At 41.0% G+C, this 26,018-nt stretch overlaps 1 protein-coding gene across 2 annotated transcripts in view; it reads right to left on the bottom strand.

Moving 5' to 3' along the window:
• Positions 1–26,018, bottom strand: part of ST3GAL3 (ST3 beta-galactoside alpha-2,3-sialyltransferase 3) — a 204,971-nt gene extending 178,953 nt beyond the window's left edge. Inside the window, exon 1 of one of the 2 annotated variants that reach the window (XM_043878412.1) lies at positions 25,778–26,018. The gene's annotated coding sequence lies outside the window, so the exon portion shown is untranslated. The remainder of the gene's footprint in view (positions 1–25,777) is intronic. The other variant, XM_043878411.1, reaches the window with a different exon arrangement.

Raw genomic sequence — 26,018 nt, forward strand, 5'->3', positions numbered from 1 at the left:
GTTACCTTTAAGAAATAGTATAGGACAATGAAAGGTACTTATCCCTTCATACACTTTGAAATAAATTTGTTATAGGTCACAAGTATTGCCTCTATAATTTTGAAAATTTAAAAAATCAAACATATGGGACTTCCCTGGTGATCCAGTGGTTAAGACTTCGCCTTCCGATGCAGGCGGAGCAGGTTCAATCTCTGGTAGGCGAGCTAAGATCCCACATGCCTTTCAGCCAAAAAATAAAACTTAAAAAAACAGAAGCAATACTGTAACAAATTCTATAAAGACTCTAAAAAAATTAAAAAATTAAAGTCAAACATAAACAAATGGGACCTATTCAAACTTATAAGCTTTGGCACAGCAAAGGAAACCATAAACAAAACAAAATGACAACCTACAGACTGGGAGAAAATATTTGCAAACAATGTGACTGACAAAGGCTTAATTTCCAAAATACAAGAACATCTCATACAACTCAGTAACAACAACAACAATAAGTAAAAAATGGGCAGATTTAAATAGACAGTTCTCCAAAGAATACACACAGATAAGTCAATAGGCACATGAAGAAGTGATCAACACTGCTGACTATTCAGCTGAGTTCAGTCGCTCAGTCGTGTCCGACTCTGCAACCCCAGGCCAGGCCTCCCTGGGCACGCAAATCGAAATGTCATTGAGGTAACAACTCACACTGGCCAGGATGGCCATCATTAAAAAAATCTACAAACAACAAATGCTGGAGAGGGTGGAGAAAAGGGAACCCTCCAACACTGGTAGTGGGAAATGTAACGGGTACAGTCACTATGGAAAACAATAAGAGGGTTCCTAAAAAAAATAATTAATTAATAATTGTTAATAATATCAATTATTGTTGTTATAATATAATTATAATAATTACAATCCCATGGACGAAGGAGCCAGGTAGGCTACAGTCCATGGGGTTGCAAAGAGTCAGACACGACTGAGCAACTTCACACAAGGTTGGTCAGAACTTTTCTTCCAAGGACCAAGCGTCTTTTAACTTCATGGCTGCAATCACCATCTGCAGTGATGTTGGAGCCCAAAAAAAATAAAGCCTGCCACTGTTCCCATTGCTTCCCCATCTATTTGCCATGAAGTGATGGGAAGGGATAACATGATCTTAGTTTTCTGAATGTTCAGTTTTAAGTCAACTTTTTCACTCTCCTCTTTCACTTTCATCAAGAGGCTCTTTAGTTCTTCTTCACTTTCTGCCATCAGGGTGGTGTCATCTGTATATCTGAGGTTATTGATATTTCTCCCGGCAATCTTGATTCCAGCTTGTGCTTCATCCAGTCCAGTGTTTCTCATGATGTACTCTGCATATAAGTTAAATAAGCAGGGTGACAATATACAGCCTTGACGTACTCCTTTCCCAATTTGGAACCAGTCTGTTGTTCCATGTCCAGTTCTAACTGTTGCTTCTTGACCTGCATACAGATTTCTCAAGAGGACAAGTCAGGTGGTCTGGTATTCCCATCTCCTTCAGAATTTTCCACAGTTTGTTGTGATCCACACAATCAAAGGCTTTGGCACAGTCAATAAAGCAGAAATAGATGTTTTCCTGGAACTCCCTTGCCTTTTTGATGATCCAGCGGATGTTGGCAATTTGATCTCTGGTTCCTCTGCCTTTTCTAAAACCAGCTTGAACATCTGGAAGTTCACGGTTCATGTACTGTCGAAGCCTGGCTTGGAGAATTTTGAGCATTACTTTGCCAGCGTGTGAGATGAGTGCAATTGTGTAGTAGTTTGAACATTCTCTGGCATTGCCTTTCTTTGGTATTGGACTGAAAACTGACCTTTCCCAGTCCTATGGCCTCTGCTGAGTTTTCCAAATTTGCTGGCATATTGAGTGTAGCACTTTCACAGCATCATCTTTTAGGATTTGAAATAGCTCAACTGGAATTCCATCACCTCCACTAGCTTTGTTTGTAGTGATGCTTCCTAAGGCCCACTTGACTTCTCATTCCAGGATGTCTGGCTCTAGGGGAGTAATCACACCACCGTGATTACAACACATTATAAAAATATAAATTGGTATACTCTTTTAGGAGCAATGTGGAAGTACAGGTATCCCCTGTTTTTTGAAAGTTCGATTTACACCACTTTGCTTCCATGAAACCTATGTCAGTACCTGTTTTTACTAAATGAAAGAAATTCAAAGATTTTCACTTTTATGAAAAGAGAGTAGAATAGCTTTCAGTATGTTTTGCATCCAGCGGTTACAGAGGCAGCAAGCACCCAGAGCAGTGAGAGTGGCACCACCAACTTCCTTTCTCAGGAACTATACTCAGCATCTCTGCAACAAGCCAACATGGCTTTGAAATCATTTTATGAGCATCTGGGCTTCATCTTGATTTAGTCTGTGCAACTCTGAGCAAGATGTGTCCTAAGGTTTCAGAAAGACCTAAGAGAACTTGTAAGAGTGTCATGCTCGGCATAAAAATGAACATAATTAAGCATTTAAACTGTAGTGAACCAAATAATGATGTATTTGCATTGAACTTGCTGTGTCCACCATTCAAACTGTTTACACTCAGAAAGAATACTGAATGCTGAAAAAGTTACTATTGGTTCTGCTAGTAGAAAAAGTGTTCTCTTTTAATTGGCATCCAGTAATATCATGAGAAACTGGAAAGTCTACTGCTTGAGTGGATTGACGGGTGTACAAAGCATGTTGCTTCATTAAGTTATCTTATATTTAAGGAGATATCAGTCTTTTCAAAAAGATGAAACAGAAAGCTCTGGATGGGAAATTCCCTGGTGGTCCAGTGGTTAAAACTCTCATGATGAAGAGCCTGGGTTCAATCCCTGGTCAGAGAACTAAAACGCCACAAGCCATACAGTACAGCCAAAAAAAAAAAAAAGAATTAGAAAGAAAGAAAGGAAGCACTGGACAATGGTGAGGATAGTGTTACCAGAGTAAAAGTTAAAGGTACCTATGGATGGTTGGATTGGTTTCTGAGGTGAGGGCAGCTTCATAATTTAAAGGTTACTTGTAAGAGTGCTTTGGCTGATACTGGAGCTGCTCAAAAGCTCCCAGGACAGAATAACGTAATTACAGAAAGTGGCTATTCACGTAAGTGTTTAACTACAGCAAAATTGTAATTTATGGGGAAAAAACTACTGAGCAAGACATGTATGTTAAGAGAAGAAAAGCAAACCGAGGGACGCAGGCAGCGGAGGCAAGGTTCACCTAGTGCCTGCCTCCTGTTGACGCCACGGGGATGGCTGGCCTGAGGCCGCGACTAACGCACCACTCAGAGAAACTGAAGGACTTAAAGGCAAGGGTAAGAGTACACTTCCTATTATTTTTCATTCACATCCAAGTAGCTGGGATATCCAAGCGATTTTTTTTCTGAGTACATGACTGGATATGTTAGACCTTCTGATGAAAATAGTGTTGAGAAAATTACCTCAATGATAGGTGTCTTGTGATTATTGATAATTGTGCTGCTTTCCACCTGGTATTACCCGTATAGCAGTAACAGTCATGGTGTGTTCTTACCACCAAATATGACATTGTTGCTGCAACTGTGTGACTAAGGCCTTGCAGCCACAATGGAGGCTTACTATATGCAAAAACAACAGAATGGGAAAGACTAGAGATCTCTTCAAGAAAATTAGAGATACCAAGGGAGCATTTCATGCAAAGATGGGCTCAATAAAGGACAGAAATGGTATGGACCTAACAGAAGCAGAAGATGTTAAGGAGAGGTGGCAAGAATACACAGGAGAACTGTACGAAAAAGATCTTCATGACCCAGATAATCACAATGGTGTGATCACTCACCTAGAGCCAGACATCCTGGAATGTGAAGTCAACTGGGCCTTAGAAAGCATCACTACGAACAAAGCTAGTGGAGGTGATGGAATTCCAGTTGAGCTATTTCAAATCCTGAAAGATGATGCTGTGAAAGTGCTGCACTCAATATGCCAGCAAACTTGGAAAACTCAGCAGCGGCCACAGGACTGGAAAAGGTCAGTTTTCATTCCAATTCCTAAGAAAGGCAATCCCAAAGAATGCTCAAACTACCACACAACTGCACTCATCTCACACGCTAGTAAAGTAATGCTCAAAATTCTCCAAGCCAGGCTTCAGCAATACGTGAACTGTGAACTTCCAGATGTTCAAGCTGGTTTTAGAAAAGGCAGAGGAACCAGAGATCAAATTGCCAATATCTTTTGGATCATCGAAAAAGCAAGTGAGTTCCAGAAAAACATCTATTTCTGCTTTATTGACTACGCCAAAGCCTTCGACTGTGTGGATCACAATAAACTGTGGAAAATTCTGAAAGAGATGGGAATACCAGACCACCTGACCTGCCTCTTGAGAAACTTGTATGCAGATCAGGAAGCGAAAGTTAGAACTGGACATGGAACAACAGACTGGTTCCAAATTGGGAAAGGGGTACGTCAAGGCTGTATATTGTCACCCTGCTTATTTAACTTATATGCAGAGTACATCATGAGGAACGTTGGGCTGGATGAAGCACAAGCTGGAATCAAGATTGCCAGGAGAAATATTAATAACCTCAGATATGCAGATAACACCACCCTTATGGCAGAAAGTGAAGAGGAACTAAAAAGCCTCTTGATGAAAGTGAAAGAGGAGAGTGAAAAAGTTGGCTTAAAGCTCAACATTCAGAAAACTAAGATCATGCCATCTGGTCCCATCACCTCATGGGAAATAGATGGGGAGACAGTGGAAACAGTGTCAGTCAGACTTTTATTTTTTTTGGGCTCCAACATCACTGCAGATGGTGATTGCAGCCATGAAATTAAAAGATGCTTACTCCTTGGAAGGAAAGTTATGACCAACCTAGATAGCATATTAAAAAGCAGAGACATTACTTTGCCAACAAAGGTCCATCTGGTCAAGGCTATGGTTTTTCCAGTGGTCAAGTATGGATGTGAGAGTTGGAACTGTGAAGAAAGCTGAGCGCCGAAAAATTGATGCTTTTCAACTGTGGTGTTGAAGACTCTTGAGAGTCCCTTGGACTGCAAGGAGATCCAACCAGTCCATCCTGAAGGAGATAAGTCTTGGGTGTTCATTGGAAGGACTGATGCTGAAGCTGAAACTCCAATACTTTGGCCACCTCATGCGAAGAGTTGACTCAATGGACAAGACACTGATGCTGGGAGGGATTGGGGGCAGGAGGAGAAGGGGACGACAGAGGATGAGATGGCTGGATGGCATCACCGACTCGATGGGCATGAGTTTGAGTAAACTCCAGGAGTTGGTGATGGACAGGGAGGCCTGGCGTGCTGCGATTCATGGAGTTGCAAAGAGTCGGACACGACTGAGCGACTGAACTGAACTGAACTGAACTGAATATGCAAAAAGTGTGATGCATCTTATTATAAGTGCCACTAAAAGAGAAGAAAGCTCCAAAGCATCTTTATGAGAGATCTGGAAAGACTAAAATATAAAGTGGGCAATTGCTAGATTCACAGATATAGAGAATAAACAAGAGGTTACCAGTGGGGAAAGGGAAGCAGGGAGGGGCAAAATAGGGATAGGGGAAACAAAAGGTTACTATGGGATTATATGAAACCTTGTGTGTGAAACTTTTGAAAACTGAAAAGCACTATAGAATTTAAAGAACATTTCATTCAATAAAAAATACAAATAAAACACAAATTTATTCATTAAATTCGCAACTGCTAACCTTGGAGATACTTTCAATAGGCTAAAAGTCTTACTGAGAAATGGCATTTGAAGAGACTGTGTCCTGAAGTAATGAGCAATTTTAGGGCTTCAAATAAAAAATAAGTGTGGCAACAGTGACTACAGCTAAGGAGGCTGGGTTTGCGGAAGCTGATGAAAATGTTGAAGTGTTCTGGCATCCTATGACCAAGAACTGACAAACAGCTGCTGCAACTGCAAGAGTCAAGGATATTGACTGAAACAGCCCCAAAGTGAAGTCATCCACAACTGAAATGTAAAGCACTTACATTTTTCACTACGATTGCGTGCTGCAATGACTGCAGAAAAGTATGACTTTAATTTTGAAAGGACATGCAAATTTAGGGCAGGTTTGCAGGATGCTCTGAGTGTCTATAAAGAACGGTGTGATAGAAAAATGTGTTAGGCTAAGCAATCAAATACACTGTCCTATTCAAGCCTGTCACAACAGCCAGAGCAGACAATGAAACTCAACCTTTGACATCAAGGCAGACAGCCATAGAAGATGCAGATATAAGTGACCTGTTTGATCTGATGGATTCAGATGATAATGAGATGCTGATAAATGACCCGCTTCCCCTTTCTCCTGCACCATAGTTTGTACCTCTGAACCTCCCACCACCCCAACCTCTGACAATTCAGCCTAACACCCCATCACCACTACCTCTTAACCTTGCTCTCTTCCTGATTTTGGTGAGTGAAACAATACCATAAAGACGTTCTTTCTTTTTTTTTTTTTCATTATTTCTATCTTATACAGGTTGCGTATTTATCAAGTCATTTCTGCTTTCACTATATATTAGTGTTATTTTAGGTTTTAGGTGTTATTTGGCATGCTTTGGTAAGTTATTTTTTGGGTCTGGGAACACTCAAAAAGTTCTCCATATAAATTAACGGTAATTGTTTCTTCGCTTTCTACCACTTCAGCTTACGAAAGGTTTCAGAGGAATGCTGTACTTTCAGATGGCAGAGGAAACCTATAGCTACTGAAATTTACAACATTCATACACCTTGACTCACCATTTCTATGACTTTTTTCTAAAACAACACTTCAACAAATATTTTAAAAGACACGTGCATGGTTATTTATCAGCAACACTGATTATAAGAGCAAAATACTTGAAACAACTCAAATGTCGATCAACAGGGAACCAGACAAATACATCATGATACAACTCCACAATGCTATCAATATCACTGCTACCACCGAGTTCACGACAGGAAGTAGACAGCAAAGGAGCTAACCAAAGGAAGTTAGTGACAAGATTTTCTGCAGCTGTCTACATCGTCTATGGCTGTCTGCCTTGATGTCAAAGGTGGAGGTTCAATGTCTGCTCTGGCTGATGTGACAGGCTTGAACAGAACAGTGTATTTGAATGCTTAGCCTCACACATTTTTCTGAGGCATGTCCTGACATAGAAAAATAGCTAGAGTATACTGCTTACGTATCTTGTAGATAACAAATCTTGTAGAATAGTATGTATGTGAATGTATATACGGCCCCATACTGGTGGTACTAAGTAAGGACAACAGTAATATTTAAAATTAATGTTAACAAAAATTTAAAAATTAAAGTTAAAAAGGAAGCACACACACACACACAAAAGAAGGAAGCACACAGATATAAGAATACACACCAAGTTGTTGACAATAATTATCTCCAAAAAGTGGGTGTGGAGAGGGTATTTTTCATAATATATTTGTACATTTAATTTCTGTACTCATGCAAGTAATAAATGTACAAAGTTTCCAAAGTGAAATAGAAATTGGAGACTTGTATTTTCAGTAGCACAAAGGATATGTACTGTGTCCAATCCTCCCACAAAAACAATGAAAACTTTAAGATATAAGCAGCCTGCCTACAAAAAGCAGGTGGTTCTTGGAAAGATTTTTCTTTCCTATTAAAAGGGGACTGAAGTGGCTGATCCCAGCCCTTCCCCATTCCTTCTGTCCTGAATGCAGATGTGACAACTGAACTGCCACAGCCAGTGACTTCAACCGAAGACTCTGGTAGACACACAACCAATGGATTTACTATCTGTTCAACAGATATGACAGTGAGAATGGTAAACTAATCACCTATTTCATTTCTGACTTTTCCATTAAGGAAAAAGATCTACAAATAAAGAGACAGAACAAACAGTCCAAGGAGGAAACAGATCTCCAGAAGTGGATGACATTCAAAGCAGCAAGTTAAGAGCTTAAAATAAGCCAAAACAAGGAGAAGCACAATATCCTGATATTCTGAAAGAGATGACATTTCAAACTCACTGCCAGGACAAAAGTTTGACAACGTATTCTAGTGGCGAGGCTGTGGGGAGAATACTCATACATTGCTGGTGGTGGGAGGGATTTGGCAATATCTAACAAAATCACACAGGCTTCAACACTTTAACCTAATACTCTCACTTCTAAGAAACTATCCCAAAGATACACTGACAAAAACACAAAAACACTTACGCACTGGCTGATTGCAGCACTCTAATATAAGAGAAAAAGTTCTCCAGGACACCTTCAAAAACTATGGGGTATTGACAAATCATAGGACTATGCAGCCATAAACAGGAATGTGCTTGCTCCGTCTCTCTTTCTGAATAATTTAATCTAAATACCATTAGGCTTTAGGGGCCAAGCAAGGTAGGCACATACATCTGAAGTGAAGACAGAAGGGGCATCAGGCCATCATGAGAAGTCTGGGAGTATGGCAGGAGGTGACAGGGGACTGACCAAACAAACTAAATACTCTGAGACTAAGAGGAGCCAAGCTTCTCAATGATGGAGACACTGAGTTGCAAATGTGGAAAAAGACTGTTGCTGTTGTTCAGTCGGTCAGTCGTGTCTGACTCTTTGCGACCCCATGGACTGCAGCATGCCAGGCTTCCCTGTCCTTGCTCAAAGTCCTATCAATCGAGTTGGTGATGCCATCCAACCATCTCATCCTCTGTTGTCCCCTTCTCCTGCCTTCAATCTTTCCCAGCATCAGGGTTTTTTCTAATGAGTCGGCTCTTCGCATCAGATGGCCAAAGTATTGGAGCTTCAGCTTCAGCATCAGTCCTTCCAATGAATATTCAGGATTGATTTCCTTTAGGATTGACTGGTTTGATCTCCTTGGAGTCCAATGGACTCTCAAGAGTCTTCTCCAACAGCACAGTTCAAAAGCATCAATTCTTAGGAACTCAGCCTTCTTTATGGTCCAACTCTCACATGACTAGCGGAAAAACCATAGTTTTGACTATACGGACCTTTGTCGGCAAAGCAATGTCTCTGCTTTTTAATATGCTGTCCAGGTTTGTCAAAGCTTTTCTTCCAAGGAGCAAGTGGGAAAAGATAAACTAGAGTGCATCTTTTGGGTTGTACTGGAATTGAAGGTATCAATGTGATGTGAAGGTTTTCAATATATACACATAAAATAATATTAACATAACTACAGATGTGGACTCTGTGTGTGCTTTTGTGTGTGTACATGCATGGAAGTCCTAGTTCTGGTCACTGAAAGGGCCCAGCAGCAATCATATCCCAATAGCAATGAGCACACCTAGCACCTAGATCTTGGTTTTTAAATACCATTCTCCACTATGTGATAAGAACTAGGGATCCTTAGAAGAATGGCTGAACCCAGGGGCTGAGGCAGAGAGGGCACAAGATAAGCCTGACATTAGGAAAGTATTCAAAGAGTGACATGTCAAAAGGAAAAAGCAGTCAATTTGAGGGGCTCCTAATGGCCAGATCTGTGGTAATTTAGACTGATGATAACAGATTATGACCCATTAAATAAGAATTTAGCAAGTGAGGAGAGGAGAAAGCTCTTCCTCAGAGTAGAAAGAATGTAGAATAATGTAATTAGAAAATTACTTAGCAATCTTTTTAGGAATAACTCAGCTAAGAAACATCAAAAAATGCTAAAATTAATAAGTAATATTTTGAGAAATGGGACATCTTAAAGTATCTCCCCAAAAGAAACTTATTAATTACAGAGAGGAAAAGAGTAATTTTAAAATATAGAAATCTGATAGGCACCACCATAAACTAGCTGAAGGATATATGGAGGCTCCTTGTTATATTCTTGCAACTTATTTGTAAGTCTGAGATAATTTCAAAATTAAGAGTCAAAACAGAAAAAAATTAAACCAATGTGCATAAATGTTCAAATAAAGATCAAATAAGAGATTATGCAGCCAATTAAGATGCTATTTATGAAAAAGTTTTAATGATGGAGAAATGCTTCTGAAATCGTATTGAAGGAAAAGATACAAATATCATATCCTCAACTATTAAAAAAGGAAAAAATTGAAATAAAAAGAAAACTAACAGATCCATGCAGAGAATGTTTTTTTCTGGCTATGGGAGCACACCTGGCCTCCCTGCACAGCCACAAAAAGCATGCAGGTTAAGAGCCGCAAACGCTGACAGCCAGCTCTCTTCAGCAGGCAGAGGGAATGCAGCAGTTGGACTCATCCCCTCCTCAGGCGTTCATCTTAGCTCCAAGAAGGAAATGTCTCTCTTCTGTTCAAAGCTTATGCAACAAGCACCAAGTGCCAGAGATTATTACAAGGCATGGAGGATACCAGAAAATCAAATTTAGACTCTGCCCTGGAGGAGTTTGACTTCTCACTCCCCATTTGCTCCCACCCACCACAATCTGATCTGGCTGCTGCTCCTGCCTGTTGCTCAATAAGTTTACCACTGACCACTTAACTGCCAAAGCCACTGGACACCACAGTTCTCCCATCACTTGACCCTTCTAAACCATCTGAAACTATTAGAGAGTACAGGGTGGTGGTAAGAGCTCTTTCTTGCCCTTTTTACTTTAGCAACACCAACTCATCTTTTAGGACTCTGTTCAAGTCTTATTTCCTTCAAAAAGTTTTTCTTAAACACTGTCCAACATTACGGCAATCTGTGCTCCGGTAACACCCCATGCTTACCTCTGTCCTAGCACTTGTAAAATATCTTGTCTAAGGAATTAGCATATAATCTGAAAGCGGAATATATAACTCAGGTCTATGAATCACCTATAGTTAACAGCACAGCACCTAATACATAGCCTATTCAAGAAGTGTTTGTCTAAAGATCAAATAAATGAATATATTTCTAATTATATTCCAAGTCCAGATACAATATTATTTGCTCACATTACAAAAATATATACTAAAGACACAATCTGTGTGTGTGTGTGTGTGTTTGTGTAGAGAGAGAGAGACGGGGGTGGGGGGAGGGAGGGAGGAAGAGAGAGAGCATAAGCAATTTTAAATGTAGAGAGAAGCTTGAGGTGCCGTATGTCTGAGTTTTTCTTATATTCTCATCCCACAGAGAAGGAAATGGCAACCCACTTCAGTATTCTTGCCTGGAGAATCCCACGGACAGAGGAGCCTGGCAGGCTACAGTCCATGGGGTCACAAAGAATTGGATAGGACTGAGCAACCAACACACAGATACATACCCAAGACAATCTCATTCCACTTCATTTACCATCCTTATGCTGACTATCCCAAACTTGATATATTCCATCCAGATATTAGACTTCTAAATTCCATTTCCATTTGTTGAACTTCTGTTTTTTGGGGTTTTCCGGCCACACTGTCCAGCTTGTGGCATCTTAGTTCCTCAACCATGGGCTGAACCTTGGCCCTGGCAGTGAAAGCCCAGAATCCTAACCACTAGGCCACCAGGGAATTTCCTCTAACTTCTATATCACCATCGAGATGTTTCACAGATGTCTCAGACTTCCCCAGTAAACCCCCTCTTTCTCCAGTGTGTTCACTATCTCACTAAAAGGCAACACCTTCACAGGGGGCTTCTGTGAAAACCTGGGAATTAACCTTGACACTATCCTCCTTCTCACTCTTACCCTCCACATACAATCAATCATAAAGCCCTATGAATTTTACCTCTTAAATACTTCTTGAATCCATCCATCCCACTGTCTTCACTATATTTCAAGTCACTATAATCTTTTGCTTGGACGATTACTACAGCCTCCTAATAAACCTCCCATCTCCATCATTTCAAATGCAATAAACGTGACATACTACACTTTATAAATTTAAGGTATATAGCATGTTACTTTGATACATTTATATATTGTAATATGATTGCCATTTAAACAATACTTACCACATTACATTATAGCACATTATTATTTGTCTGTATTCATTACACTGTACATTAGCTCTCTGTGGGTTTACTACTTGCTGCAAGTCTGTACCCTAAACCATCATCAGTCTTATCCCCCCATCCCTCATCCTCCGGTAACTGCCATTAATGCTCTGGTTTTTCACAGGTTTGCTTTTTAGATTCCGCATTTAAGTGATACTGTGCAGCACTTGTCCTTCTGACTTATCTCACTGACCATAACGTGCTCAAGGTCCAGCCATGTTGTCACAAACGGCAGGACAGCCTCCTTTCTCGTGCCCAAATAATATTCCATTGAGTGTATGTATCACATCTTTTTAAAATCCATTAATCTAGAGATGGGCATTTGGGTTATTTCAATATCTTGGCTATTGAGGATAATGCTGTGATAAACAGGTGTGTACATATAATGCATCAAAATCCTGTTTTCAAAAAAAAAAAATCCTGTTTTCATTTCCTTTGGGTACTCCCATATCCATTCTTGATCCTCCTCAATTCATTTTCCACATAGCAGCCAATGTGAATATTATTTCATTCCCAGGTTTAAACTTCTTAAGTTTCCCACTGTCTTCAGGGCAAAGTTCCAAAGCCCTGAGCAGGGCCTGTGAGACTGGTGAATCTGGCCCCTGCCCACCTCCCCTCCCATCTCTCCTGTCGTCTCTTACACCTCACCTCTAGGAGTCTGCAACAATGAACCTCTTTCAGTGTTCTGAACTTGCCATGCAGTTTCCTAATGGCAGGCTGAAGCCTCCGTGACCCTACCACTTCATCTAGCCAACTCTCACTCAGCCTTTAAGTCTCAGATGAAAAGTTAATTCCACAGGGAAGCCTTACCTGTTTCCACACTTTAGGTTGGGCCTCCCTGTTAGAAATTCCCACAGCACATATATATCCCTATCCATTACATAGTGAGCTTAAAATCATGAGTATTTACTTATCACGAGTAATGTGCTTAAAATGTATATTCTGGCTAATCCAGAAAGTGAACATGTCTATTTTATTCACCACTGCATTCCTGGTAGGTATTCAAAAACCTATGTGCTCACTGACCATGTGTTCAGTCACTTATAATCTGCTCAAAAAAAGGTACAAAAGGTACATAAATCTAGGTTATTTTAGTTAACCATAAAAATTATATAAAAATTTGAACTCAGTGAAACAAAATACACCAAACTCTTGTCATTTGTAAAACATCCTACAATGTGGTTATTTTCTAATCTATGCCTAGAGCAATTTTTACTCTGAAATGTTAGAATTTTGCTGACCTTCAAGTATCAGGCATAATGAATATGAACTCAGTTATTACAAAACTACATGTAGCAAAACCACAAAGTATTTCCTGAACATATCTCCTGTGAATAATTTTGAGGCAAGCTAATTAGAAGTTATTACGTCCTATTTATTATCTGGGCTTCCTTGGTGACTCAGACGGTAAAGAATCCACCTGTAATGCAGGAGACCTGGGTTCGATCCCTGGGTTGGGAAGATCCTCTGGAGAAGGGGATGGCAACCCACTGCAGTATTCTTAGAGAATACCTGAAGAATCCCCATGAACAGAGGAGCCTGGTGGGCTACAATCCATGGGGTCACAGAGTCAGACACAACTGAGTGATTCAGCACATTTATTACCTAGCTTCCTGAACAAGTTACTAAAAAAGTCATCGGTTTTTTAAAAGGTTTTGCTGAACGCATACCTCCTTTTCATACTATGCATGGCTAAGCAGATTTAAGTAATTAATGTGCAATACATTACAGAAGAATACTGCAGAATTGTGTATCTTCTAATTGCAAGTCAATGCAAGGGATAAACTAATATTGCTAATATTCATATAGTGCCTACTGTGGACTAGCCAGAGTTCTAAAAGTTTTGTATGATTTAACTCACTGAGTCTTAACAATCCTACAGGATTATCATTCTCATTATACAGAGAATAAACTGAGGCACAGAGAGATAAAATTCTCTAAGATCACACAGCCAGTAAGTGGCGGAGTGAGGATTCAAATTCAAATGATCTGCCTTTAATCATGTAACTCTTCACTTGAAGAGGCTTTATGGGGACAACAGAACAAAAACGAAATAGAACCAGTACAGAATCTAAATGACAGTGGAAGAAAGGAAGGGGGAGGGTCAAGGGGAAGTGTGGTAAGTGAAGACCACACAACAGAATAAAACTATGTCACAGGACGATTACAGATTACAGATAATTAACAAAAGTTCTCCAAGCACTGCCCACTCACAGAAGGTTCTCTAAAACAAGACCTAAGAGCCAAGATTAAAGGGAGAGCCTTACGGAGAAAATACTAACACACCATTTTTAAAATAAAATTAGCACTCAAGTGCCAAAAGTGAAGGAAGAAAAATAACACCAACACAAAGCCTCAATGAAAGAGAACAATTAAGAACTGCCAAAAACACACTAAGAGTCATGAAGGTCCTAGTGGATAAAAAATGAGCAAAATAAAATGAAAAATAAAAATTTTAAAAATATTACCAAAACGAACCCAAACCCAAACCCAAAAACACAACAGCTGCCACAGGAGATCCAGTGTAGGTATAACTAGTGTCTGAAAAGGGAACCGAGCATACAGAACAACAACAAAAGAAGATACACAAACATGGATAATTAGAGAGAGCTGGGCTGACACAAAGATAGAGTCCCAGCTTCTCCAAGCCACAACAGCCAAGGTAGCAAGGAAGACCTGAAGATCTCCAAAGGGAATTAAAATGCTAGAAGCATGCTGAGGTTCCAATTACCCACTGTGTGAATTATAGACTTACTGCCTCTTAGCTCCAAATTCAATCTTTCTGCTTGCTCTGTGAAAATGGATCTGGGCCCTTAAAGTATTTTCCTCTTGCCAGCTGACATGATGTCAAGCTTTGAGGAGGGTGCAGGAGAGCCGTGGATTCTGGGTTCCAGTGTGTTCCTCTTGGTAGGCTCCTGCAACATACAGGACTTTTCCAGGGGACAGCAGTCAACAGGGAGCAATAGCAGCCAACAGCTTCTCTCGGCACTTCTCCTGAGCAGTGTAAGAGAAGTAACAGAGTGCCTCTGGTGAGACACCTCTCTGTAAACAGCATTCCCCAGCCCCTGAGAGGCAGATTTCCGGGAAACTCCACCCTGCAGCATCATAGACACTCATCTGTAATCCAGGGATTCATGGGGGTGTCCACTACACCAAAGTCTGAATCTCAGCCTGCAGTGGGCGTGCAGCAGGTTGGAGAGCTCTTTGTTGGGCACGCTAGCTCAGCCCAGTGGTGGCTGCTGCTCCTTAGACCTGTTTATTATATTCTTTAGCGTTCTCTTTACTTCATATGACAGTTATTTAGATATCATTCACATGATGTACAATTCAACCATTCAAAGTATACCTTTTAGTAATTTCAGAGTTGTGCAAACATGACCACAATCAATTTTAGAACATTTCTATTACCCCCGATTGATACCCTATACCCTCTAGCTGTCATCCCCTACAGACCTCCAGCCCCAGGCAACCACTAAACTATTTTCTATTCTATAGAACTGGCAAATGTTTACAGATATTTCAGATAAACGGAATCAAACAATAGTGACTTTCACTTAGCATAATGTTTTCAAAGTTTTTGCATGTCAGTACTTCGCTTCTTTTTACTGCCAAGTAACATTCTACCATATGGACATACCAACATTTATTTAACCATTTGTCAGATGACCGACATTTGGGTTGTTTCCACATTTTGGCTGAACAATGCTGCAATGCATATTTATACAGAAATTCTTATATGAACATAGGTTCTCATTTCTCATGGGTACATTACATGTAGGAGTAAAATATACACAGGTTATATGATAACTCTATGTTTAACTGTTTAAGGAAATGCCAGACTGTTTTTCAAAGCCACTGTACCATTTTACATTCCCACCAGTGTATGAGAGCTCTGATTTCTCCACACCTGTGCCAACACTCCTTATCATCTGTCTTTTTGATGACAGCCATCCTAGTGGGTGTCAAGTGGCATCTCAGTGTGGTTTTGATTTGAATTTCCCTAATGACTGATGATGTTGAGCATCTTTCCATGTGTTTATTTCTTTACTTTTACTAGCTAATCTCATGTTACTCTAATTCACTGTTAAAGTTAATAACTCTTGCAGTAAACTTTACCTACTCAAAGTACATGGATTCTCTCTTGATTGGACCTAGACTCATATAACATCTGTGGTAAGTGACTTTCTGAATAGAAATTAGATGTCAACACCAAGGTGTCAGGGCTTCCTTGGTGGCTCTGATGGAAAAGAACACACCTGCAGTGCAGGAAACCCAGGTTTGATCCCTGGGTTGGGAAGATCCCCTGGAGAAGGGAATGGCTACCCACTCCAATATTCTTGGTGGAAAATTCCACAGACAGAGGAGCCTGGTGGGCTACAGTCCATAGAGTTGCAAAGAGTTGGACATGACTAATCAACTAACACTTTCACTTTCACCAAGGTTTTAAAATAAAAGAGAGAAAAGTAAAGCTGAAAAATACTCTGTCCCTGGTCAGATGTTCCCTTGAGAAGTAGCTGAGGAAAAACGCCTCAGGAAAAGGGGTAAATATCCAAGGAAACAGGACTTTCAGGTTTGAATGTTTAATTTTTTTGTTGTTGTTACAAAAAAAAAAAAAGTCTTTCTGAATAGGAGCTGTGTGGTTTAATTAGGTTTTTGCTTATTTGTTTTAATGGTGTTCAGAGGACAAGTTTCTAGACATAATTTTTTATTTGGAAAAGTTGACTTGAATAAGTCTTGAGGAAATTCAACTGGAATATTTGAAAAGATGACCATGCTTTGAGCCAGTTGAGATAAAAGGGTGGGGACTGGTGTTGAAGGTGGTTAGAAGATGGCAGTGTGTCCAGAAAACTGGAAGCAGAAGGGTGCAGCATGGGAGCAGCCAAGAAGAGAACTTGCACATGGGCATGGCTGTGCTCCAGGAAAGCCTGCAGGCCTGTCTGCTGGCCCCTGCTGCATGTGGTATGTGGACACACAGGATGTAGCCAAACCACAAAAGCAGAAAAACAGGTATGTGAGTTCTAAAACTTTAAATTTAAGATAATGCTTTCTCTGGTTAAGGAGAGAGGGTACCACGGAAAAATACATAAAGTGCTTTTATTGGAACTACCAAGTTTTGTTTAAAAAAAAAAAAAACAACAACCGAAGCAATGTGGTATATTAAGATTTGGTATAATGATATTATTTGGCATAATGGTATTATTTGGTAAATAATGGATATCATTGCATTGTTCTGTTCCTGTAGGTATAAAATACATCATTAGAAAATATGAGATAAATGTCCCCTTTCATTGCTATTATGTCTCTGAGACTTTAGGTGTCTTAGGCCTATGTAGTAGTTCCATATTGTTCATCAGCTCATATCTTTTCTTTAAAAGGGTAAGAAAAGAAATATAATACTACAGAATAACTATGCTAGAACCATGCTGGAAGCTATGCCATCTTATCAGCCAAGCAGAAGCCATTATTACACATCTGAGTAAAGCAGAAGGAACACAGTGTGACACCTGCCCTTGAGAACAGTGTGATGCACACAGTTAAACTGGTGCAGACATTATGAGGTGGTGGAAATTAATAACTGTCCGTGAGGTCTCAGAAAGGCTTCAGTGAAGAAGCTGAGAGAGATGCTTAGATGCTCTGCTAAAGGGGTAGAAATTAATCCCACTGGCAATGGAGAACCAGTGAAGGCATTAAGAAGAGAAATGACAAGATCATATCTACATTTTAGAAAGATCATTTGAGTAGCAATGGAGAGGACAGCCTGAAGAAGACCAAGCAAGGGCAAGAGGCATTTGTAACAGCCCAGACCATCTGCTGTCGTAGAGAATGAACATCTTAAAGGCACTCAAAATAATTCACGGTCACAAAAGAATAAACTTATCTGATATTTAACTTCAGTGGACACTGGCCTCCTCAAACAACCCCTCTGTCAAGACATTTTGGGGCACATGAGGTTCAGGAAGAATCCTCAAGAAGTGTGAAAGTTTCACAGCATGGGAGGCAGTGGTACCATCACTTACCATCTGCTTTGTGGCGTGGTGCAGTTTATGTAATACAAAATGGCATCAATGTGGTTAATTTCATAAAAACTGGATCCTATTTTAAATAGGACCATAACTAAACTTGGCAATGAGATGGTTAGTAACCACAAAACTCTTGCGCCTCAAAGAAGTTCTCTGCTTATCATCTGGCCAAGCAAGTATGCACAAGATATCCAAAACTTAAAGGGCAGATGTTTATTTTTCTTTTACAAATATTGGTGTTCCAAATCTTTTAAACTTTTCTGGGATGGCAAATGTCTGTTAATTGTACGGCACCTAGAAGATTTTCCCAAAATACACATATCTGTCCTTTCAAGGTGAAGAACATGTCTTAACAAAAGCTGGAAACTAATTTGGTTCTTTTTGGGGCGGGGGCGGGGGGGGGGCTTGCTTTGTTCTTTAAGAAACTGTTGAGTGCATTTTGAAAACAGACATCTGGCAATGTTTCCATCCTTACGTTCTTGTGTTGCCAAAAAGATGTAGAAATGTCCATTATAAAAACTCTCATGTTTCCATGTCAGCAGTTCTCAAACTGTGGTCTAAGGACCCTAGAGAGTTCCTAAGGCCTTTTCAGTGGATCCATGAGTTTAAAACTATTTTCACTGTAATTCTCAGACATTATTTGCCTTGTTCACTCTTATTCTCTCACAAGGGTCCAGCACAGTTTTCCAGAGGCTATAAATATGATGACATGTAACCAATCACTGTCCTCACAGCTAATGTGGGATGTGCGCTAGTGCATTCTCGTGACTTAAAATCTCAGTAATTTTTAATACATTAAATATCAAAACACAAACCCACAAAATAAAAGTTCTTTGGGGTTTTGATAATTTTAAACTTATAAAGTGGTCCTGAAATCAAAGACTCTGAAAAATCAGTGCTATATACTTAAAATTTAGGAATAGAATATTGAAATCCTGTTTATTAACATATTTCAAACACAAGGTTTCCATGGATTTTTAAGTCATGTCAGAAACACATAAACATGTCTTCTATCACTTTGTAAAGAAAACCAGCATCAAGGAAAAGAGAAATTTACTGACATATAGACGAATTCTGTAAGACAAGGCGATAGATAATATTTAATTAGAATAACAAAAACTATGTAGAAGTTCATAGGGGAGGAACTCCTGTCAGCCCGGATAAGCAGGGAGAAGCCAAAAGGAGAACAAATTAGAATTAAACCTCTATTATCATCTTTACAAATATATTCAGAAGAAGACTGAGGAGGAGCAAAATTTCAGGGGGACAGAGTCACAATGATGATGGCAGGCTGAAGGAGAAGCACATGTATTTTAACACCCCAGGCAGTGAGCACATTATAACATTAGTGACAAGAGTGTATGCAGATGTATGTGTCACTTCTGGGTGAGGGCTGGGAACAGCTGAATAAACATATACAATTTGTCGGCATTTAAAGAATGTTTAAATTGGTATGGTATTCATATCGACCAACTCTTCTTTTCCTGATCTTAGGATAATTCCCTCATGCCCAACCCACAAAATTCAGCATTTCAATCACTTAAGATGTATTAAAAAAAAACACCAAAAACATAATGTTGGCAGTGGTTATGTCCAGGTGGTAGGAATTTAGGCTAACAATCACTTACCATGAACCAGGGAACATACTAAGCATTAAGAATCTTAAAACTATTATTTTTATTATAAGAAGTCCCTTAAGTGTCTAAGAGTACAGGAGCAGGCTTTTTACATCTATTTGCTCAAATACTCAGAACCTTGCAAGGTAGGGATTTTTTAATCCCATTTTACCAGTTTGAAAAACCAAGAGGACACAAGCGGTTCTGAAGACTGTCCAAGGTCACATCATAGACATTGGTGAAGCCGTGATGGAAACCCTTGTCAGCTGACTCTACCCTCAGGCAGGACATGTACACACCCTTCCTACTACTGCAATAGCCTAACTGGGAACCTTCCCTCCAGCCTCACCTTATTCTAAGCTCTCCTCATCCAGAGCTATTTTGATTCTGTGTAGCAGACATGGCACTATGGTTGCAAATCTCACAATTTTCCATGGCAGGGAAACAGGACATTCACTCCTCTGGTGTCTCCACACACACTGACCTTCCTAAAAGGCAAAGCTATAAAGTTATCTCCCACTTTCAAGTACTTCAGTGGCTCCTCCTCAGTCAGGATAAACTCCTGAACTCACAAGCCTTCACAGTCTGACTTCTGCAGCCTCCACACACTCCCCAAACAGACTGTTCTCCTGCCATTCAAGCATCTTCAGGATGCAGCCACACTCCCTTGTATTTCTAGGTCATTACACATATTGTTTCCTACCTGAAAAGTCTTTTAAACCTACATCTACTCAGCTAATAATTAGTTATCCGAGACTTAGGTAGGTGTGAGCTTCTCTGGAAAAATCATTAATTATATTCCCTGTGTGATATCAGGTTCCCTTTTAGGAGATCCCACAGGACCCCCAAACACGGCACAGTACAATGTATTCTAACTGCTAGTTCACTGGCTTCTGGTCCTACCAGACTACAGGCTCCTTCAGGCCTGGGATATGCCTTTTGTATCTGCAATGCCATGACCAAGCACCAAGGCTAGTAGAGAGCTCATGTTCAATAACTACTTGTGGGATGACTAAAGGACCTAGTACAGTAGAAGAAACAGACACATATACAACCAAGTAAAAAATAAAACAGGATACGTGTGAAAATAAGAAAGATGAGAAAGAGTGTGGCAGGATGCCAAGTAGAAACGGGTAGGAAAATCTGGGGGAATCCTGGGATTTCCTTACCTGATTTCTCAGTTTCTTCAAATCCTGCAGCTGTTGCCAATGAATATCATGACCATGACTGTCTATTCTGAACGAGGTACTGGGCAAAGCACTTCATAGAAAATGAACTCATAACCACCCTGTGCATTTCACTGATGAGGAAATTCGGACTCCAGAATCAAGACACGGGCCCAATGTTAGACAATCAATGGCAGAAGCAAGATTTCAATCCTGTTTTCATTTTTGGAATTCTCCAGGCAAGAACACTGGAGTTGGTTGCCATTCCCTTCTTTGGCAGATTCTTTATCATCTGAGACACCAGGGAAGCCCAAAAGTGAAATCTCCTCCCCAAATACTAAAGTTTGATAGCTTTGAAGTGAAGTCGCTCAGTCATGTCCAACTCTTTGCAACCCCATGGACTGTAGCCCACCAGGCTTCTCTGTCAATGGGATTCTCCAGGCAAGAATACTGGAGTGGGGTGCCATTTACCTTCTCCAGGGGATCTTCCCGACCCAGGGATCGAACCCAGGTCTCCTGCATTGCAGGCAGATGCTTTAACCTCTGAGCCACCAGGGAAGGCCTTGATAGCTTTAGTTAAACCCAATTAAACCAATAAGGTTGAACTAGGATCTTTTTAACCATTCAAGTAAAAATGTACCTTATTATACACTTTCTGGCTTCTTAAATTGTGTATCTTGAATAAAACTTAATTCTTTATGGATGCTTCAGGACCATTCCTGAATTCATCTCTGAGGGTGCCGTAAAATAGTAATGCCATAAGGAATAACTGGAAAATCAGACTACTGTCTCAGATGGTAAAGAATCCACCTGCAACGTAGGAGACCTGGGTTTGATCCTTGGGTTGGAAAGACCCCCTGGAGAAGGGAACGGTTACCCACTCCAGTATTCTGGCCTGGAGAATTCTATGGACAGAGGAGCCTAGCAGGCTACAGTCCATGGGGTCACAAAGAGTCAGACAGGACTGAACGACTTTCACTACAGCCTCAGCCTCTTACATCACAAGCGTTACAGTGCTTGTAGTGGAGCTCTGACTTCCCTGTCCACTCTTATCCCATGCCTCGTTAGAGCTATTATTTCTTGCTACTGTCAGTATGTTTCTTCTAGTAGCCCATCTGATTTCACTACCTCTAATCTTTCACAGGCTGGGCCGTGATGCTCATAGAAGATGTAGCAGTCATTAGTGCTGTCCAGCAGTCACTTCGGGCTCTTCGCTTTTTAGGCACATGCTTAAGACTGCAATTCCTGGCCATTCTTTTAAATTAGGCATGGCCATGTGATCTGCTTTAGCCAATGATATGGAAATGAAAGTGACAGGTGCCACTTCAGGTCACATATTTTAAAATCCAGTGTCCCTTGATCACCATCTTCCACTCGATCAAAATGGTCATGGAAAACCACATTAAGATGAGTTTCCGAGGGGAGGGAAAGGGAAAAAAAAAAAAAAAAGATGAGTTTCCATCAGCATGGATCCCTGAGTAACTGAGAGGGGCAGAGTCACCTGTGTAATCCTGCTGGACATGTGGCACGAATGAGAAGTCAACTTTTGTTCTGTTAAGCCACTGAAGTCTTAAGGGTTTCTGTTAATGAAGCCTAATCCAAGCTACCCAGACCAATACACCAGCTTTCTCAGTAAAGAATTCTCACGTAAGTAACTTTATTTACAGATTTTATGATAAACATTTTGCTTGCACAAAGAATTTTCTTTGCATTTGTCTTGGTTCAAAGCTATGTTCAATTTAAAAAAATTTACCAAGTACCTACTATGTACAAAACACTGTGCTAGAAGATGAAGATAATTCATGTCTTGAAAAAGTTTCAGTCTTATGTTGGCAATTGGGGCAAAAAGGCAAATTCTAGTGTTATAACTGTTTAAAGGAGGAACTAGTCCCATGCCTTTTCATACCATTCATGGGGTTCTCAAGCCAAGAATACTGAAGTGGTTTGCCAGCCATAAAATTAAAAGATGCTTACTCCTTGGAAAAGAAGTTATGACCAACCTAGACAGCATATTAAAAAGCAAAGACATTACTTTGCCAACAAAGGTCCATCTAGTCAAGGCTATGGTTTCTCCAGTAGTCATGTACGGATGTGAGAGTTGGCCTATAAAGAAAGCTGAGCGCTGAAGAATTGATGCTTTTGAACTGTGGTGTTGGAGAAGACTCTTGCGAGTCCCTTGGACTACAAGGAGATCCAACCAGTCCATCCTGAAGGAGATCAGTCCTGGGTGTTCATTGGAAGGACAGATGTTGAAGCTGAAACTCTAATACTTGGGCCACCTGATACAAAGAACTGACTCATTTGAAAAGACCCTGATGCTGGGAAAGATTGAGGGTGGGAGGAGAAGGGGATGACAGAGGATGAGATGGCTGGATGGCATCACTGACTCAGCGGACACAAGTCTGAGTAAGCTCTGGGAGCTGGTGAGGGACAGGGAGGCCTGGCGTGCTGCGGTCCGTAGGGTCGCAAAGAGTCGGACACGACTGAGCAACTGAGCTGAACTGAACTGAGCTCCATGCCAATGGCGAGAAAAGCACACAAGAGTTTCACAAAGAGAGTTCCCATCAAATGGCCCTGACAAATGGGTAAGAACCAACAATTAGAGATTCCAAGGAGTCATTTAGGACAGAAAAAGCAACAAGAGCAAAGACAGTGAGCACAGACAACAAAGAGCAAACAGTTCCAGACTTGGAAAATATTGTAAAATCAAAGGGAATAGCAAGAAATGAGTTTACCCATACTGCCCAGACCAGGGTGGGCTGTGCTTAATTCAAGAGAAGGTAGGAAGCCATTAAAAGCCTAGGCTGGAGGTGGGTAGAAGGTTGGTTCAAGGAGGAGGGGATATATGTATACATATAGCTGGTTCACTTTGGTACATAGCAAAAACTAACACAACATTGTAAGGCAATTACACTCTAAAAAAGAAAGACAATAGATAAGAAAGAAAATGTATAAGAAGGTATAATTCCAATGATCTTTCCACAAAAGGTAATTATATGATGTTAACTAATTTTATTATAATAATTTTACAACACATATCTGTATCAAATCAAAATGCTGTGTGTTTTAAAATTACAGTGTTACATGTGTCAATTAAATCTTGATAAAGATGGGGGAAAATAAAGAAAAAATAAAAGTCTAGGCTGGGGAAATGAATTACCTAGAAATGATGATAGTACATAGGATAGATGAAAGGAGACAGGGGGGAAGTTAAGAGAGTTTCTGCAGTAATAAGAGGGAAAGGTATCAATGGCCCCAAATCAGTATAATGATGGTAGGAACCAAAAGAAGCAAATACTACAAACAGTGTGCAGGCTGTAACAATAAAAACTGACAACCAACTTATTGGGGGAAATAAAGGGAAGGCAAGAATCAGTCCTGAGGTGCAGATCCTAGGTAGCTGAGAGGACCATTATTCTAAATAGCTGAGGTTACTCAGAAAAGTGACAAGGGCAAATAAAGTGCTACCATCTGTTTTTCTAATAGCAAGCTCCAGTTTCATCTGAAGAACTACTTCTTGTTTACCCTGTGCTTTACTCCCTGACTTGACACCATTAACCTTATCTCCCACTTTTTCCAGTAAGAACCTCCTGGAACCACCCCAGAGTGTTTTGGGTTCCCCTCTGCCACCTTTCCCATCCTCACTTTCTCATTTCCTCAATTCTCCTTTCTCATCATCACTCATGCCTACCTAGCTGAGTTCACAGCTCAACTCAAGCCTCAGTCCTCATGTAAAACCTTCCTCAAACATACGGATTTCTCTTTTCCAGAGTTTTCATAGTACCTACTATCCTGGAATTCTAAAGACCATATTATTAATGATCATTTTCCTGTGTGCCCTTTATCATCAGAACAAGTCTCATACAATACAGGTTGTGAGATCCCCACAGTTACATTGCCTTGCACACAACATGTACACAATACTTTATTGATAATCCAAAGTAACTTAATCTCTAAGAATATGCACATCTTTTTTCATTAATAATTTATTTTATTAAATCATGATTAGACATGTGAAACAGGGAGATTTCATTACTTAATGTTTCAAAATATCCTTAAGAATCTTTACTCTTAGCAACTGCTATTGCCTTAAGAGACTGAATACACCATTTCGATCATAAATTTTTGTGCCAGCTTCTTTTGAATCTTTTTGACTTGAAAATATACCTAACGCTTCAATGATCAGCACTCCAAGGTTATTCTGATTTGGGAATAACCTAATTTTCCATGAGGTTTATTTACTTTCAGGAACCCAGTAAGTGCTTTTTAACCTACCTTCCTGTTCAACTAGCTATAGTATAGACCATTCAAAGTGTATCGACAGAAAAGTTTGTAAGTTGCTTGTTTGTTACAAAATAGCAGCTGCCTTCATTGGTTCCTCTCTCAATTAATTACAGTGATTCAGTTCAGTTTCTTTCCTTCCTCCTCTGTGCGGGAAACACAAACATAAGTGAAGTCCTTAAGCAATTATAAAACGAGCACGCTTACAAACAGGAATTCAAAAATATTCGTGGGACACTATCCTAATCAAACCTGCTCTTATCACTAAGATATTTCCTCCTGCAAACAAAATCAGAGTAAACAATCGGGAGAAGTGCCAGGGGAAAAGAAGCAAGAGGCGTACTTTGTCAGTCAAGTTGACCCGGGTTCCCGGAACATTCGGCAGCTGGTAGAGCAATAAGCAATGACAACCGCTACCCGTACGCTGCTGATCCCACTCAGGCTTTCCACTTTTCCTTGCTCTTCCCACAGTGAAGGCCCGCCTGACCATGTCCCTCCTCTGCACCAAGGTGCGCAGCGCTGCGGGGTCTCGCGCGCAGGTGACCTAGACCGCTCGGTCCGAGTCCAGCCGTCCTCTTCCCAGAGGCCTGGCAGCCCCTACCGAGGCGAGGTCTCCGTGGGACCGAACTCCCGCCCCGAGCCCCCAGTTTGAGCCGGATTTCATTATTTGGAGACCGCTGGGCCGCGCGCGACCCTTCCTTCCCCCAGCACCAGCGCGCTCGGGCTCTGCGCCCCGGCGACCCGTAACCTCGGGTAGCGGGGGAGGGGAGGGAAAGGGTGGCGGCGACCGTTACTCCAAAGACTACCCGCCCCGACGCGCGCAGGACCGGTCCTTACCGCAGCGGGAAGGGAGGCAGGGGGGAGGCGGCGCCCGGGACGAAGCGGGCGGGAAGGTGGGGGCGACGGCTTAGGCGGGGGCGGCAGCCGCGGGGGACCCCGGCGGGCGCCCACGACGCGGTGGGCCGCCTGGGCGCCGCCATAGTGGGGACGCAGCCGCAGGCGGAGCGCGCGGCCGCGACCCTGGGACGGCGGGACCACCAATCCGGCTCTCCGCCTCGGCGCCCTCGCCGGGGGTCGG

The sequence above is a fragment of the Cervus elaphus genome, chromosome 20 (assembly GCF_910594005.1).
Source record: "Cervus elaphus chromosome 20, mCerEla1.1, whole genome shotgun sequence".
Classification (NCBI taxonomy): domain Eukaryota; kingdom Metazoa; phylum Chordata; class Mammalia; order Artiodactyla; family Cervidae; genus Cervus; species Cervus elaphus.